Source organism: Ovis canadensis, chromosome 19 (assembly GCF_042477335.2).
Source record: "Ovis canadensis isolate MfBH-ARS-UI-01 breed Bighorn chromosome 19, ARS-UI_OviCan_v2, whole genome shotgun sequence".
Classification (NCBI taxonomy): Eukaryota; Metazoa; Chordata; class Mammalia; order Artiodactyla; family Bovidae; genus Ovis; species Ovis canadensis.
This window is the reverse complement of record NC_091263.1, coordinates 37,365,350-37,384,493: the sequence shown is the minus strand read 5'-3', so window position 1 is coordinate 37,384,493 and position 19,144 is coordinate 37,365,350.

Genomic DNA, 19,144 nt, shown 5'->3' with positions numbered 1-19,144 from the left:
GCTAATGTGTTACCATGGAAACAAAATTCAGACTGGAATCCACTTCCAGTCTTCCTTGGGTTGGTAACTGATTGACCTAATCTACACAGAAGCAGCAAAAAGAAAGAAAAATCATAATAGAGTCAACTTTCTATTATCTTCATGTTATGGATAATTATGTATTAAATACAAATATATGTAAACCAATACATATATATTTTATACAATGGCAAATAATCTTCAGATGAAGTTTTCACTTATATGTACCCCAAGGCTTCAATTAACTTAAGTGTAGTAAGACAATTAAAAACCTCATACTCCAAATAATACAGAATCATAAGCTTCCCACAGCACATCAGCAAGCATGTTTTTTTATTGTCCAATTCCTTAAAGTTTCCATACTATCGTTCTACCAACCCAAGTTTCATGGCTTTGCACAATATATAAAAAGTCCCAAAGAACATAGTTCTGCAGCTGTTTCTCCCTATTAAACCCTATCATTAAACAGCTAAGGAAAATCTAACGTGGATCCTATGCACTGAAATTGGAAATCCTGCCCCCCACTGTCTTTGGTCTAAAATGGAAACCCTTTCTCCAACACTCCCCCACATACTGGGAGACTGCCTTAGGAGCTACTTCTTCATAGTTTAGATGAAGACAAATATGATACATTCCTCCCTTATGCCCTTGCTTTTAGGGCTTTACTTCATGTTTCCAGGTCATCATAGAAACAGTCTGCAGTGGGAGAGTTTCTGTACAGTAGCTTTTGAACTTGACACTTCATTAATATCAAATGATGAGCCAACAACTCTGTTTTGGCTTCCTTTAAGAGTCTCTTTCAGGATCCAAAGTCACCTAACACAGGTTACTCCAGAGGAAATTTATGATATCACAAGAGCGGATTTCATTGCAATAAGACACTTGTACTTTGGAGTGAAATGACTATAGATCATCTTAATGCTTTTTTTTTTTTTTCCACTTTTACTTTGCAAGGACTGAGCTATTAATTCCTCCCATCTATATAGACTAGCATTTCAGAAATCCTTCTTTCACAAGTCCCCCTGGGATTCTAAATACAGAAGGAACTCCATTCCTGATATTGACTGCTTGTAAATATCTTCCTGCACCTGTGTGAAGAGTCATAATCAACCAAGGTGACAACACTCACAGTTCTGGAAAACAAGCTCCCATAAGGGGAGACATGCAGCCCTGTTGGCACTGTACTTGCTCCAAAAGCCAGAATCTCCCAGACAGAAGAGTCCTCACATGAATCAATGAGAAAAGACAAGCACAGCTTCAGGTGCTTGTAAATCACAGTAGAGAGATTATTGGGTCTTTCATGTTCAAACTAGGAGGCATCATAGGCTTCCCTCAGTAAAACTCTTATTTCATAGATGACTTGGTTAAGTGATTTGCTTATAGTCAGGGAGTTAATGGAAAAAAGATGAGAAACCATTTCTGTTTTCACATCCTGAGATTCTTGCTAGACATGAATTTTGGAGGAGACACTATTCACCCTACACCACACCTCTGGAGTTATCTAGATATACTATGGACCATTACAATCATTACCAAAGGGTTCTCCATAGAGCAACATACTTTACTGTGAACTACTGTATTGCTCATTGCAGAATGCTAACAAGACTAAGAGAGGTTTGGACCCCTTGGTCATTTTAGTCTATTAGTATTGTGAGCAACATCTTTGTACATGTGATGCTATTTTCACAAGGAAATGGCTTTCTGGAGTGGATTTGCCTAGAGTCAGTATGCTGATTCACACTTCAGCTTCAAAGCTCTGAGAAAACTTTCTAAGCCAGGATTACAAGGTTAATGCTGCATGTGACTTACTCTGAGGAGAGATTTCCATCTTTAATAAAAGAGAAATAAAGGCTCATATGTGTTCAAGAAGAAAAAGGTTAACAAATAACCTTTTTAATAAAAGGTCTGGTCAGTTTTAGCATCTCATTCAGATTAAAACCAGATAATTTCAATAAATATGAGGGCTATGTGCTTTCACCCTATTGATACCAGAGCTGCAGGCAAAGAACTGTGTATGGGGATCTCAAATGATGCTCAGTGTTGTACCAGGGCTGTGTTTGGAGGGCATGGAAGAAGTGGGAAGGTGCATTTGGATAGAGATAAGGGAAGGAATGAAAAAACACAATTATAAATGGAAAATAACCACTGCGTTGCACACCTCTCCCCATTGCCCTTGTTTCTTTAAAAAGTCCACCTTTGCTATTCCAAGATCATATATCTTTGCTCTAGGAGTCAGGAGATTTGATGTATTGTCAAATAGGTAAGCCAAATCCTGAATCTTAGACCCTGTCCTCCCTGTACTTTTAGTCAGGAGGGGGATTAATGACCTCATGTGACAAGACCTTCTAGTTTTGCCATAACTTTGTTGTAAAGTGCTAAGCAAGAACATAGCAGAGCAAACCCTCTGTAAATGTTGGTGATAGTCTGTATTTTCATTTTATAGATGATAAAATCAAAGCTCACACAAGGCATTCATGGTGGTTTGATTACTCAATCATGTCCAACCCTTGCAACACCACAGACTGTAGTGTACCAGGCTCCTGTGTCCATGGGATTTTCCAGGCAAGAATACTAGAGTGGGTTGCCATTTCCCTTCTCCAGGGGATCTTCCCAAAGCAGGGATCGAACCCAGGGCTCCTGCAATGCAGGCGGTCTCCTGAACTGCAGGCAGATTCTTTACCAACTGAGCCCTAAGGCATTCATAGAGAAGCAAAGAAATAAAAAACACTTTAAAGATTATACTTTTAAGTTATGACACGTGTAATTAGAATAGGTCAAAAAATAAATTTCAGTAAAGTTGATGCCAAGAAAGAATAATCACTGTGTTTCTTAACCTTAACATCAAATGAAGGCATTTAACTGCAAAAGGTAAAAGGCAGAACCCTAAATTTATTTTAGGACCTGTGTGAACTTTAAGTGGCAAAGATGTAACAATGGCAGAAAAAGGGGCATCAAAAAGTGTTCAGAGGTAAATAAATTTACTGTGTCCTACCCCTGAAGTCAGTGCTCAAACTCCAGGTCAATCAGAGCTTCATTGGGTCTGTAAGTTGTCATGTGGGCTGGTTCAACATCTAGAGCTGCTGGACCAGCACTGCAGCAAGTCCCAGTGCAACTGATGCTATTCTTTATATCATTCTCTGTGAATTATTTCCACACTGACAAATAGGTCTGAAACATAATCCCTAGAGGTTTGGTGCAGGACCCGGTTTAAGAACAATTTATTATATTTTGTGGGAGCCTGGCCTGAGTGCAGGTGTAATGAAGCACAGGTAAAACAGGGAGGGCTACAGGCAGGCTGTTGTCAGATATTAACTGTTAAGAGGTGAAGGCTGGGGAGGAAGTGGAATTAAACTTTATGTCGGAGCTAGCAGAACTGGGCAAATGCCTTATTGAGTCAAAGGCCTGAGGGAGGGAGAGACAGACTCCAGAAAAGAAACTAAGTCACAAAGTCTGAGTTGAGGAGACTCAAAATGGAACCAAGATATGGTAGCAACAGAGAGATTCTCTTACATCTGAGGCATAGCTCTCAGTATCCAATGGAATGTCTGCTTCTTTGGCTATGGGGTTGAAGTTACCAGAAAAGGCTCCAAGCCTGCTTACAAGGGTTTTGACAAAGCTCCATTCCTTTTCAAAGGAATTCACCCATTTGTTACCTCTTTGAACAATTTCTCCATTAGACATTTGGAAACATATATGCAGAGTACATTGTGCAAAATGCCAGGCTTGTGAAGCACGAGATGGAATCAAGACTGCCAGGAGAAACGTCAGTAACCTCAGATATCCAGATGATACCACTCTAATGGCAGAAAGCAAACAGGAACTAAAGTGCCTCTAGAAAGTGAAACAGGAGAATGAAAAAGTTGGCTTAAAACACAACATTCAGAAAAATAAGATCATGGCATCCAGTCCCATCACTTTATGGCAAATAGATGGGGAAACAACGGAAACAGTGACAGACTATTTTCTTGGGCTCCAAAATCACTGTGGATGGTGACTACAGCCATGAAATTAAAAGATGCTTTCTTCTTGGAAGAAACACTAATGACAAACCTAGATAGCATATTAAAGAGCAGAGATATCACTTTGCTGACAAAGGTCTGTCTAACCAAAGCTATAGTTTTTCCAGTAGCCATGTATGGATGTGAGAGTATTGTTATCATTGTTGAGTTTCTAAGTTCAGTCTGACTCTTTTGCAACCTCATGGACTATAGCCCACCAGGCTCCTCTTCTATGGGATTTCCCTGGGAAGAATACTGGAGTGGGTTGCCATTTCCTTCTCCAGGGGAACTCCCCAACCCAGGGATCAAACCTGTGTCTCTTGCACTGGCAGGCGGGTTTTTTGCCACTGAGCCATGAGGGATGCCCAGTCAAACCTATAGTTTTTCCAGTAGCCATGTATGGATGTGAGAGTTGGACCATAAAGAAGGCTGAGTGTTAAAGAATTGATGCTTTCGAACTGTGGTACTGGAAAACACTCTTGAGAGTCCCTTGGATGGCAACGAGATCAAACCAGTCAATCCTAAACGAAATCAACGCTGAATATTCACTGGAAGGACTGATGCTGAAGCTCCAACACTCTGGCCACTTGATGGGAAGAGCCGACTCACTGGAAAAGACCTGATGCTGGGAAAGATTGTGGGCAGGAAAAAAAGGGGGCAACAGAGGATGGGATGGTTGGATGGCATCACTGACTCAAAGGACATGACTCTGTGAGTAAACTCCAGGATATAGTGATGGACAGAGAAACCTGGTGTGCTGCCGTCCATGGGGTTACAGTCAGACACAACTGAGCGACTGAACAACAACAAGTGAAGAACACCACCTACTTTTAGATAAGAAATGTATGGCACAATTGGAGAAGGCAATGGCACCCCACTCCACTATTCTTGCCTGGAGAATCCCATGGACAGAGGAATCTGGTGGGCTACAGTCCACTGGGTTGCAAAGAGTTGGACACAACTGAGCTACTAACACACACACACAGCACAACTGGTTTCTCATTTCCTTTTTAAGGTCAACAATGTCTAATTTACTCCTATGTACTACGTAAAGCCGGGGTAGATTGTGAATAAAATAGAAATTTCACTTGCACAGAAATTAACACTGAGGTCATGTGGCAAGCGGGCAAGATTTGAAAAGATTGATCCCATTTTCAGATTTATAGTTCTATTTTCATTACCTTCTCATCTGTCTTGACAGATACACAATTCTCAAAATTCAGGGAAAAGTATTAACTATGTCATGAGCAGGCAAGGCAGAAAAAGGACATTAGTCTTTGGTATTAACTGTCTAACATGACGGTTAAATAATTTCTTAGATACAATAAAAATATTACAGATGCAATTAATCTATTTCTTATAGATGCATGATTGGTCTATTTCCAGAGTAAAAAACCAAAGCAGAAAGCATCATCTAAATTTTCACTTTAATTTTTTTAACCACTAGTAGAATCCTGGCTGTAAAGGTAGTGGTGAAAAACTATCCCCACCCACCTAGATTCTTAACTAGTGGACAGACATTTAAAAGGAAGTCCCTCTACTTTGGAAGTTGACAGTAATTATACTTATCAAAACACTTAACTTTGGGCACACATTACTTTTATAATAAAAATCTAAGTAATTCGGGTGTGCTAGCTGGTACAAATCACCACATGAGTAAACAGCTGTAGTTAAGAGAGCCTGGAATATCTAATTACAGGATTATTTGCAGAACACTGCATGACCTTGCATTCTGACTTCATGTCATATGACACCATGATTGAAGGCTTCAGGGTCAAATTTAGATCTCCCGCTTGGTGACTGTGGTAATCAGTGTCTTCTGTCATTGAGTCCCAGACAATTTGAAATACATTGCTCTCCACTAGCAAGGTTACAATATGAGGAAAACGGTATGAGCTTTTTCTCTTTTTTAGCCTTTCTAAGTTTTAAGAATTTTTCCTAGGTCATTTTAATAAAATCAATAGGATGCACTGCATTTCATTCAAAACTGTTTGACATTTCTCGTACGTACTTAAGAGAAATGCAAGCCAGGACAGAAGTAGGCAAGAATGAAGAGAAAGGAGCATGTGCACCGGAAATTCAGCTCTATCATATGCAACCTTTCTTAACTTCACTCTGACGGAGTGGAATGATCTGCCCTACACATTCTCTTGGTTGTGAAAATTAATGAGTACATAGGGAAAAAAAAATCCGAGTGAGGTGACTGCCACAATATAAACACTCAGTAATTACTCTAGAAGAATTTATCATTCTTTATGCTGTGAGGTAGTAATTAAACCTGCTTTCCTATATGCAGGCCAGTTTATCCCATCATTCATTAGTGAGTCATACACTTTTCCTGTTGATTTTTTTAAAAATTCAAAGTCAAGTCACAACAGTAGATTATCACTGTGAAAACGTCAAAAGAGAGATAAAAGTTTTTTGTCAATTATCCCCAGATGTGATCTACCTGTCTCTTAAAGTATTTTTATGTGGTTCAATCAATGTCATTAGAATACTACACATACACAAATGCATGCATATATAATTTCTTCTTTCATACATTGGGTTGTCTACACTTAATATTCTGTGACTTGCTCCTGTCAGTCAATGATATATCTTGAAAATAGTCTCATGGCAGTGGGAATTTTTCTTAAAAAGTCAAATTTTTTAATAAAGTAATATCAAAATCCAGGGCAATCAAAAACCAAATCTTCCAGTAGGGGACAGATAATGATAGAGTATTTGAAAAATGCTGACAAAACTCTAGGAATCAAAACCCTATTTTGCCTCCCAAATCTAAACTACTATCCATGAATCACTGTCTTTCCACAGTTTGAAAATGATCATACGTATCCTCAATTCTCTACTTCATTTTTGCAAATACTAATCTGCCTTCTGTCCAAAATCTTAACAAAAGAGGCAAAAGAATAACTTCCACGTACAAAAATGATGAGAATTTTGGCTTAAGAGAGATCTCAAAGATGACTGGTGAGCAGGTACATGTTAAAGATGGAATATCTTGAGCTCACCTCCTCCCAAAGACACTCCAAAACTACTACTATATAGAGAGCAAGTCTCTCCAAGTAAGGCTTCAAGACTAGTATTAATAGAAGAGCACTTCCACAAAAAAGGAGGGGGAGCCATGTTGAGACAGGTGAAAGCGACAAAGACAATCTTGCCAGGGCCCCCACCCCCACATGCTGACTAGTGGAAAGGATATTACAGAAATGGAGCTCCTCCCTGAAGAGTAAGGGGTGCAAGCTGCACATCAAGTGCCCCAGCTCAGGGGACCTGCACTGGAAAGGCAAGTCCCCACTCGCACTTTGGTCTGGGAGAGCCAGCTCCAGGAAACTGAGGCTCTGCTCTTGAAGCCCTCTCACACAAACTTACTCCATTTTATGAGGCCAGCTTTATCATATCCAAATCACACAAGGACATTACAGAAAAAGAAAAGTACAGACCAATATCCTTAATGAACAAAGAAGGATAAAAATCATATGAACTACTCAATAGGCACAGAAAGCATTTGACAAAATTCAACATCCATTTATGATAAAGAAAAAAACTCAACAAAGTGGGAGTAGAGGGAACATACCTGAAAGTAATACAGACTACATACAAACCACAGTTAACATCATAATAAACACTGAAAAGCTGAAATTGTCTCCTCTAAGGTCAAGAACAAGACAGGAATGCCCACTCTTACCAGTTTTATTCAATATAATCTTAGAAGTCCTAGCCAGAGCAATTAGGCAAAAAAAGAAATAAAAGGTATCCACACTGGAAGTAACTAGCTTTGGTGAAGATGCAGAGAAAAGGGAACATTGGTACACTGCTGATGGGAATGCAAATTGGTGCAGCCACTATAGAAAATAATACGGAAGTTCCTCAAAAAATTAAAAATAGAACCAAGATATAGTCCAGCCATTTCACTCCTGGGTATATATCGAATAAAGTTAAAACACTAATTTGAAAAGATATATGCACTCCTGTCTGTGTTCATTTAATCATTATTTAGAGTAGACAAGATATGTAAGGAACCTAAACGTTCACCAATAAATGGCTAACACTTTTTGTGACACAAACACAATGGAATGATACTCCTCGTGAAAAATAATGAAGTCATGCCACTTGGGACAACAAAGATTAATCTAGAAGGGATTATCTTAAATAAGTCAGAAAGCGAAAGACAAAAATGGTATGATTCTGCTTATATGTGGAATCTAAAAAACAAACCAGAAGAGAGGGAATTAGGGGGTAAGCATAGCAGGGGAAGGGGGTCAAGGGTACGGTAAAAGATGGTAACTAGAGTTTGGGTGATGATCACCGAACCTAATGATATACACCTAAAACTTTTATAATGTCATATACCAATTTCATCTGAATGTGGGGGAGAGGGATGGCGGGAGGGAGAAAGAGATATGGTTGGTGTCTAGAAGCCACTGAAAGCTTCAGGTTGATAAAAACGTATGCCAAAGGACTTTAGTGGAAGACCTTATTCTAACTGCTTTATCAATGGATACTAATCTGCAGTGTAGTTAAATGATTTGCCCAGTTCCCTCCCAGCTAGTTTGTCAGAGCTTCAGTCATTTTCTCTCTGGGTGAATGCTATTTGTCTCCACTTGGAGCTGCCGTAACACAGGGACAAGCGGCAGTATGCCTGGAGTGCTTCAGCCGCTTAAGCAATGAAGCTCTTTCAGGATAGAAAACTTTCTTGCTGTTACATGATATGTTATTCTTTTAACAAGAAATACCTTGACACCATGTATCACAGAGCAGAATGAGATAACTAAGATACTCCAGGATTCTGACGCCATTTACCTGTGTGTGAGGATGATGGGGTATTACCATTTGAGAAACTCCTCACTGTACACACTCAATCAAGTGTGTATTATTTAAAGGGTACTATTTACTTCTTTTGGAGAAGGAAATGGCAACCCACTCCAGTACTCTTGCCTGGAGAATCCCATGGAGGGAGGAGCCTCGTAGGCTACAGTCCATGGAGTCGCAAAGAGTAGGACAGGACTGAGCGACTTCACTTTCACTTTCATTTACTTCTTTGGTAAGAGCTGAGCCAGGATGGTTTTGAATCCCTAGAGCATCCTGACTAAATGGTAAATTGGCTGTGACTATTTTTCAAAACAGTAGGTCAAGACCCATTAGAGGGCTGTGAAATCAGTTTAGTAAGTCAGGATTTGTGTGGCCTGCTAAATAAGACAGAATACATGTACATATAAATAATGAACACTGCATATAATAAGGATATTCATTGCTTTGCAAAATGTTGCATCTATGTTCATATTTGTGTGTAAATAAGTCACAATTTACTTCTTATTGTGGGTCTCAAAAATATTTTGCAAAATTGCTGGTCTACCTTACTATCCTCTTATAGCAGTCAAAGCTAGAGAGAGGTTCACCCTATTGACCAAAAACAGATTTTCCTCACATTAAACTAAGTGCTCATAGAGTGATTTGACAGGGCCAGGTAGGAAGTTCTACACAAAAGTTTACCCTCACTGAATATTACAGTGAATCAGATCCCTAACCCAACAAACCAGAATTCATGGGATTAAACAAAAAAAAAAGTTAGCATGCCAGAGAGAAGGAACCGTACAATGGGTTTCCTTTCTTTGCTATTTGATATATAAACTGAAATCAAGAGAGAAAAACATGCACTCTATAAAACTACTGAGGCTTGAGTAAGGGGTTCAGGGAAAGGAACATTGTAAACTGCCACTTCAGTAGGGTTTAGAATAAATCTTTTTAAAGCTGAGGAGAAATTACCAAGATGATCTAGATCATTCTGCCATCCTGCTCATGAAGTTGAGTGACATGTATTATGGTCACGAAATACATGAAAGATGAGGAAATAAAACCAGCTCCTGTCTGACTCAAAATATGCTGTTTTTTCCTACTGCACTCTCCTGTCCGAGATGGTAGCTGGCTGATACCAAAAGCCTTTGCTGTATATACTTAGGAGAAAGCAGGGAAAGGGAGGAAACACACAGAACAGGGAAATAAAATCCCAAAGAAAACTTAAACAATTAGACAATTTTAGTTAGGATTGCCTGAGGCAAGAAACATGGTCTTTAGGTACCATATTTTGAAAAAAATAATCAAGATATTATTATCTTTGGAGAGAAGAGACCATACAGAGAACACTGTCTCCTTCTCTTCCACCTCAGAAACTGAGGTGAAAGGAGAAGAGATTTAAGTCCCAGGGGGGCCAACTCCCAGTCTATGATTTTTCCATGATATTAACCTTATCCATATAGTTGGATTAAATCTCTTATAGATACAGATGGATTAAAACAAACAACAAAGTGCCCCAAATCACCCAGGAACTAAAGGAGAACTGCAAGTGTTGATAGGAGTTTCTCTTAAAAACCAGTCAGCTTTATAAATGCAGCAGGGCAAATGCTCTTGGGAAGATCAATCACTACCTATTCCTCAAACTTAGTTTAATAACCTATCTTTATCTCATAATGTGCTCCTGGGCAAAACAGACTGCATGGGTATTTGGTGCAAAATCATTTCATGAACCTTGGAGAACTTTCTCCTGTAATGATATTTTTGAATTTTTAAATGTTCATTTCCTGTTAGGAAAAAACCAAGTCTCAGGGGTTAGCTAGGTTAGGAAGAGTTCCTTAGGAAAGTTTTATTCCCACAAGACCTAAGTGATCAATATTAGTGGGATCAATATTAGTTGTTTTAATAGGTGAAGAGGATAAAAATCTGAGTCAGCCAACTAGACGTCTCAGCTTCACTTAGTGGATGACTTCATATATTGTGCTAATGTTTATGTCTTGATGACTCCACACTGAGGTTGGAGATCATCGTAATCTAGCCTGCTTAATGGGCTTTGTACAGCCTGTCAAACAACTCCTGGCAAGCACAAACTTAATGATGATGCTAATGGAGACATTATTGATGAAAATACAAGAACATCTCCTAAACAGAAGTGAAAAGTCTGCAGAGCAATCCATTAAAAAAATAATAATTTGTGAAACCACTTTACAGTAGGATAAAAACAAGGTTTTTTAGAGTTACAGAGACTTGTATTCAAAGGTCAGTTCTTCAACTTTTCTAGGAATACAAGTTTGAGGCTCCCAATAGGAAAATAACTTACTCAGTTTCCCCTGTTGTAAAACATGGATACTAGTGCCCTCCTTCATATTATTAAAATATCTTGAATAGATGATATATGCTCATAATGCAAAAAATATATAAGGTAAATAGAATATTCATGAAACAAATTCTTCTTCCTTCCTCTGTCCCATAGCCACTCAACTTTTCTTTCTGGTACAACCATTAACTAATTCACGACTTCCTTTCTGGAGATACTCTTCTAGGCATTTACAAAACACACGTTTATATGACACACATTCTATTTTATTTATTTATTTTTTTAAGGAACATTGACAAGTTCATTCTATGAGGCCACCATCATTCTGATACCAAAAGCAGACAATTATATTGCAAAAAAAGAAAGTCACATGCCAATATCACCGTGAACAAAGATACAAAAATCCTCAAAAAGATACAAGCAAACTGGATCCAAGAATACATTAAAATAATCATACACCATGATCAAGTGGGATTTATCCCAAGGATGCAAAGATTCTTCAACATATGCAAATCAATCAGTGTGATACACCTTATCAACAAATTGAAGAACAAAAGCCATACGACCATCTCAACAGACGCAGGAAAAGCTTTTGACAAAATCCAACACTTATTCATAATAAAAAGATACATATTTTAAAATTAGATCTGAGCACTTAGATTTAGCATTGTCATTAGGCAAAAAGGTACACTTTGTGAAGAACTAGCCCACGATCAGAGTATGAGAATTTTATAGAACCATGTATGAAACAGAAGGGTGCTCGGATTTGAGGAGCAGTAACTGAGAGGAAGCCATCACCCACTGAGGAGGAAGAGCATCTGACATCACTCAGCTGACACCCTGTATGGTACTGATGATGTTAACCATCTGTTCTTTTTCCTTTCACAGCTAGGGAATCATAAATTATCTTTTGCAGCACTCAAGTTCTACCCCTTTGTGTAGCAAACCTCCATGGTGGAAATAATAATCAGGCCAAAAAAACTGGGGACAGAAAATTGGCTGGAAGGTCCTTGTATGAAAAGAAATGGTTGTAAAGTAAGTTTAGGTGGATCTTGGAAGCCAAATTGGATATTTTGCTTAAGTTTAACTTTAAAATGAAGGGACATTATTGAATTCAATTCAGTAAGTTAAAAATCTTAAACGATGACAGGCAAAAAAAAAAAAAAAAAAAAAGAAACATAGCCGTAAGACTTTCATATATGGTTCTATAAAATGTTTTGAGGAATTCTCTATTTGCACACTTGGATTGAGAGGTCTCTCTGTATAGATAGCATTATTGTTCCTAATTCTCACATTTTCTTATGTTCATGCCCTCTGACGTGATTTTTTTCAATTTTCCCACTACAAGTAGAATATATTTCATTATTTCTTTGATTCTGATTTTAGCCATATGTAATGCTTTGGCTGAAAGAATGTATTTTAAAAGGATAGTCACACAGTTTTGAGCTCTGGCCTTAATAGATATTGGATGTTTCTCTTTGCCCCCCTGTGCTTTCTGCCATCTCCATGAGAGGATCCTGCTCTAGAAAGGTAAAAGTCACATGGACCATCAGAACCTCACCCTCTCTAGCAGTCAAGCCAAGTGTGCATCAGATGAAGCCCTGACAATCTGAAAATTCATGACTTAGGATGTATGATGGAGTTTTGAGTCAGTCAAATTTGATGTGGTTTGTTCAACAGCATTACAGTGACTACAGCCAACTCAGATCATCACACCTTTCTGAAGGTGAAGGAACTTGCCTGTGTTTTAGGTTAGCATGGTGATAGGTACTGAATTGGCATCTTTATTTTACAGCACTGCATCAAACCTAGTTCAACAACTTATTGTCAAATGACAAACTCCTTGGGTTTAGAGAGTAGCTGGAAATGTAGAATTGAATTTTCCTCTCTCCCAGATTAGGTGGAATATGACCTTAAAGCAGAGTTTCTCAACATCCTGGGCCATCTTTAATCTCTTGTTTACTAGATGCCAGCAGCATCCTCACTCTAGTTATAAAAACTGTGTCTCCAAACATTGCCAAAGGTCACATGAGGAGCAGAATTGTACCCAATGAACACCCACAATACTTCCATGAAGGTTCTCTTGAAACCTTGCAGTCTTTACGGCGAGTTAAAATAATGCTTACAAGAATGCAGACTGGATACAACACAAGGCTAACTGCTATCTCACTTACACAAACTATCACAAGGATTCAGCACACTGGAAGCCACAGCAGTATCAGCTGAAGTCCAACACATAACTCAGATTAAACATCTTCATTAGCCAAAGACTGAAGCACAAGGAAGTTTATAGTTTAAAATGTTTTTATGAAGCAAACTTCTAGAAGCTCATTCTTAGAGATCTGTTCTATCCTCCTGGTTTTTTGCTCCTTTTCATCGTTTTTTGGGAGTGTGTGTATTATGAACTCAGAAAGAATCAGCAGAACCAGCAGGGAGTGAGAAAATCCCTTTTCTTATTCACAATTTTCTTGACTCTTGACCAAAATCAGAAGCCTCTCAACTCATTCATCATTAGGGGATATCTGATCATACTGACTTCCACACAGCGCTGGAGCAACACCTAACACAATCTACTCATTGGCTCCTCTTATTCTCTTAACTACTGATATTTTATAAGAGTGTTTCCCTACCCTGGATGTCCATTAGCATCCCCCAGGGGGCTTCTATAATGTACCGATGCTTAATTTTAGCCCAGACCATCCAATTGGAGTCCCTGGCAATAAGCAGTGGTATTTTGAAAAATAACCCCAAGCAACTTTACTGTGCAGACAAGGCTGAGAATGAGTGTTTTAAAACGTCTGTTATATGATGGCACATTTGTGCTCAGAACCATTCCCCACATCAACACAACTACCCCAAGTCCCTCCCACTGTCCAAAAGGGTCCTACATGCTGTAGCCCCTGGCTGCTTTCTCTCCCCATCTATAACCAACCATCTTCCTAATGTTGCCCCAGCCCCACTGATTCCCTCACTACTCCTCACACCACCTAAAGCAACACCCTTGCCTCAGGGCCTTCACTCTTGACGTTCCCTCCTCCGGGATTACTCTTCCCCACATTCACCTGATTCACAGCCTGACTTCATTCAAGTGTCTCCTCATAAGGCATCTCTCCAGAAATGCCTTTCTTGACCTACATGGAAAAAAACGTTACTTGATACTCTCCATGCCCTAGTCATGCTGTATCTTCTTTCGAACATTTATTAATATCTGACAATAAATCTGTATTTGCTCATTATCCCTCTTCACATTAAGGCAGGGAGTGATCATGTTTTGGTTCAGTTCAACATGCCTACCATCAGTATCAGAGCACAGAACCTAGAGGGCATTCAAAAAGTATTTGGTAAAAATTTTAACAAGTATGAACCATAAAACATGTCCATGTTTACTATTTTAGGCATTGAAATAGGAGCTTCGTGACACCATGACCTCATTTCATCCTCAGGATAATTCTCATTATCCTTAATTTATAATTAACAAATCTGAGAATAAGGAATTTTAAAAAAAACATCCATGGCCAAACAGATAAAAAGCTCCTAGCCTGTGACTAGAACCCAGAATTTTTTTAATTCCAAAATTCATTTTTTTCCCCAACACTGAGAGTAACCCAGATTGAAAGCATATTCTAATATAATCAGTCCTTTCACTGGGTCCCCTTCTTGGACAGATTACAGTGAGGAAAACTCAGGCAGTCAAACACTAATGCCTATCAACTAGTTCTGTAACTGTGAGTAAAACATTGAACTACTTTTGCCTTAGTTTTCTTACCTATAAAGTGACAGTTTTGACCAACATGATTTTTAAGAACCGTCTGGGGCTTGAGAATTTTACTGGAGACAAAACCAGACTTGTTCTATGGCCAAAGACTATAGAACCACCGGGGTGAAGTTTACAAAGGTCCCGATTCAGGTTACAATGAGGACCTGATTTCCAACAAATACAGGCAGCATGTCTCTATCACCGTCAAGTTCAATCTTTGGGGAGTACTCTAAAGAGAATTCTTCCTTGTGCTATGGGTTGTACTTGAAAACAGCTAAGTTTCCCTACTAATTCTATGGTGCTCTATTTTTTATTAAGCACTATGTTTATGAAATAATTACCATCCTTTGCTTTGCTGTCCTATCACAGCGTAGAAACATGGCTTGTCTCTACTCCTCCTGAGACCTGGAAGCTGGGCCTCAGCAAGTGTGGTAAGGAGTCTTGGAGCCCAGTAGGCTGTGTCTGTCATTGCATGGAAGCAGTCATCACAGAGCTCTCCCCCTTCATTACTCATCCTGTGCATCACTCACAGGGGGAAGAAGAGAAAATCAGCAGTCAGGCTTCCAAAGAAACTGACAACCTGGATCCCAGCAGTTGGTTTTATTATCCCCCCAGAGAATGTGAGCAGTTGAAGTTCCTCATGGAAAGTCAATCAACAGCACGAGAAGATTCCAAGTTACTTATTTATAAATGAGAGCCTTGTCTTCAAACAGCTCTTAGAGGAAGCTAGTCACTAAGGACTGAACTGAACTTTCCATTCAGTTCCTTAATTCTCTAAAAGGCTTAGTTGTTTTTCCTACTGCTTCTACTTCCAGAAATAAACAAAATGCTTACAAAGTGGTATCAGTGGCATCACTTATCAGATAGCAGGCTGTGTTATGAAGTAACAGATGAGGTCTTTCCAATAAAATCAAAACAAACTGCAAAAACACGATATGCTTTTCTTTTGACTCAGAATAACAAAGTGGACCTTTCATTTCTTTATAACTCATACTCTCACTGTAATTTTACTTCAAATTGATATTTTAGGGACTGGGGCTAATAAACTTTTCAAAATTGACTCAAAAGTGGTAAAATTCAAATGCTGATGTCCTCTATTATGCAGAAATGCTTTTAGGAACAAACCACAGTCTCAAAGAATTATTTCCCAAAGTCAAAGTTGTTGCTGACACTATTTAAAGAAATGCTACTTAGGTTTGTCTTGGCAGGGTTAGAGACACAGATGTAAGAAGATGTTTGCCCACCTCCAGAGGAAAAGGAGGGGAGATGGTAATCACCAGAGATCATTTGGTGGATGATGTCTCACTGCACCTCTGTAGATGGGATTCAGAGCAGACATTCAGGCTGACTGTGAAAAATCTCATCCGTACATCAACCCCTAACCTACCTTCCCTGCTACTCCCCCTAATCCTGACAGAAAAGGACATTAAGTCAGATGCCATGATGTCTCACCACAGTTTTGTTGCTGTCATTTCCCTTCTTAATCATTAAATAAGTGTTTTCATGTCTTCTTTGAAGGGTGTTAATTTTCCTTTCTGCTGTAATATACTACCACAAACTCAGTGACTTAAAAAAAAATTATAATCTTCGAGTTCCATGGGTCAGAAGTTGGTATGGATTTCACCAGGCTAAAAATCTCAGGTCAGCAGAGCTCTATTTCTTTCCAGATGTTCGAGGTGGAGAATCTGTGTATGTGCCCATTCAATTTGCTAGCAGAATTAAGTTCAACGCCATGTAGAACTGAGGTCCTGATTCCCTTACTGACTAAGGGCCATCCCAGGCTCTAGAAGTACATGCGTGTGTTGATTTGTGACCTTTAGGCTAATTCACAAATTACTGATGGGAGATGCCTTAGACTTGACATAGTTCGAGTCACTCTTTGTCCATGATAGGACATAGCCCTTCTTTACTCCTACCCTCCACAATTTAGGTTTTACTCCACTACAATAACAGGACAATGGTCAATTATTGCTCTTCCTAGTTCAAAGGTATTCATGAGGCTGTATTCTCTAGAGTATTAGGACTTTGGCAGAAACACGTACACAAGCCTACTTGGGGGAAATGTATTTTCTTTCATGAGAGTGGAGTAGCAAGCCACCTGAAAAGATCCACCCCTGATATTTTGTTCTCCCATGGCAAGATAAGAAGGCAGGGTGTCTGCTTTGGAACTATCAGAACTCCTCCAGCCCACTCAAAAAAACCCCAAGTGCTGAGAGATTCTGGGCCTTGACATACATCCCCTCATGTTCCATATCTCCTCGAGTATGTTCCAGATCTCCTCTTGATCTTCCTTTGTCTCATAGGAAGATGTGCTCTTCCTAGCAGGGTTGTTTTCGGTATTCTAGTGCAAAGGTCAGAGAAGACTTTTCACACTACCATACCATGAAATTCTTTATTTACTTCAGAAGTGCTTGATTTGTCCCCGTTTTCTATCCCCCCAGCAAAAGCAGCTCCCCACCAGTTGAGACTGGTCATTCAAGTTCACAAATGTATCCCTACTAGCTACAACAGTGTCCATCATGTAATACTCAAATGATTCACTGAATGGGTCAATCACTAACCTAGGAGAGGTCCTAAATTATTTGAGCCTCAGTTTTCTCATCTGAAGGGAGATAACAGCTACCAACACACATGGTTTTGAAGAATCAAGTGAAAATTAATGTCCCTATTTCTCCAGCTAGAATACATGTGCCCTGGGAAATAATTTGAAATCCTAAGGCTATGTAAAGCTAACTGAAACACACAGCATAACTACTCAGGAGTTTGATTTTGCAAGAATATCCAGGGAAAAAACAGTGTTTATCTTTTATACTCAGAATAATTTTGAAAGTTATTAATTTATGTTTTGTCCTTTTTGCATTTTCCCATGCCTCACTTAAGAAGTCTAACATTTTTATTCTTTTACCTCAGGAGTATACGTGCTGGGGGGTGATAACAGTAGCCCACTTTTGTTCCCTTCTCCCTTAAAAAAAGGAAACATTGATGGTGATTATAGAAGAAAGGGACGACAGAGGATGAGATGGCTGGATGGCATCACTGACACGATGGTGGCAAGTCTGAGTGAACTCTGGGAGTTGGTGAGGGACAGGCAGGCCTGGTGTGCTGCAATTCATGGGGTTGCAAAGAGTCGGACACGACTGAGCGACTGAACTGAACTGATGCTCACTGGGCCAGAGGGAAAGAGAGGATAGATATAAAGAGAAGAAGAAAGATCCCCCCATAAAATGGAAGAGATTCTTTCTAGTGGGGGGAAGATGATAATAGGACGGATATTCATAAAGAAAACACTGTGAAACCCAAAGGACTCTCAAAGGGGAAAATGTAAAATTCTTGGATCTTTAGATAGCTCTAAAGGACAAGGAAACACGATAATGATTAAAACTGAATTTCCCACCAGCCAGGGAAACTACACACTCAGAAGAGGTGAATACTGGTTTAGAGAAATAAATGTGTCATTTCTTACAAAGTTATAGAATAAAAATCACTCCATTACATTGCCTTACAAAGCCTCACAAAGCTTACTCAAATCCTTGCACAATAAACAAAATACTGCTTTTTCATGCCAGTCCATTTTTTTGGTTTTTCTTTCAAGTGTATGTGCGTGTATAAGGAAGAACATGTATAAGCTCTGAGACTCAAAAAATGAATTTGCTGTAACTGACCAGAAAATGTGCTTTGGAATTCACGAAAGCCAAAGGTTATAGCACCAGCAACAGATTAGACAAGCCACTTTCGTAAGAATAGATTAAACTCAAATCACTGGCAGTGACAGAACTACACGTAACCAAAGTGACCACTTAGGACTTTTTGGATGCCCACAAACTAAATAGTTTGATGTATGTTCTTACCACAAAAAGATCCTCTATGTAAATTTGTTATAAAAAAATTATAGTATTCATGGTAGAATAAGCCTTCCACAATTCACCATTTATCTTCACCCCCAAATTTTTCTCATGAGTATTCCCAGAGGTGATCTAAGAGGCTGACTGCAAGAGAGAACTTTCAGTCTACCAACAGCACAAGTATCTCTGGAAAATGTGTTAAGAATGGCCACCGGAGCCTGAACATGTTACACTTGATTACTTATGGGTAACACTTGGGAGCACGGCTCTTCAGTGATGAATTTTTTTAACTCAAATTTACTGAAGTTTATAATACAGTACAAAAATACAGTCATCATCTATACCTATATAATTACATGGTTCGGGTCTCTTGAAAGATGCGGCACCAAGACACAGAACTGTCTGAACATTGAATCTGTTA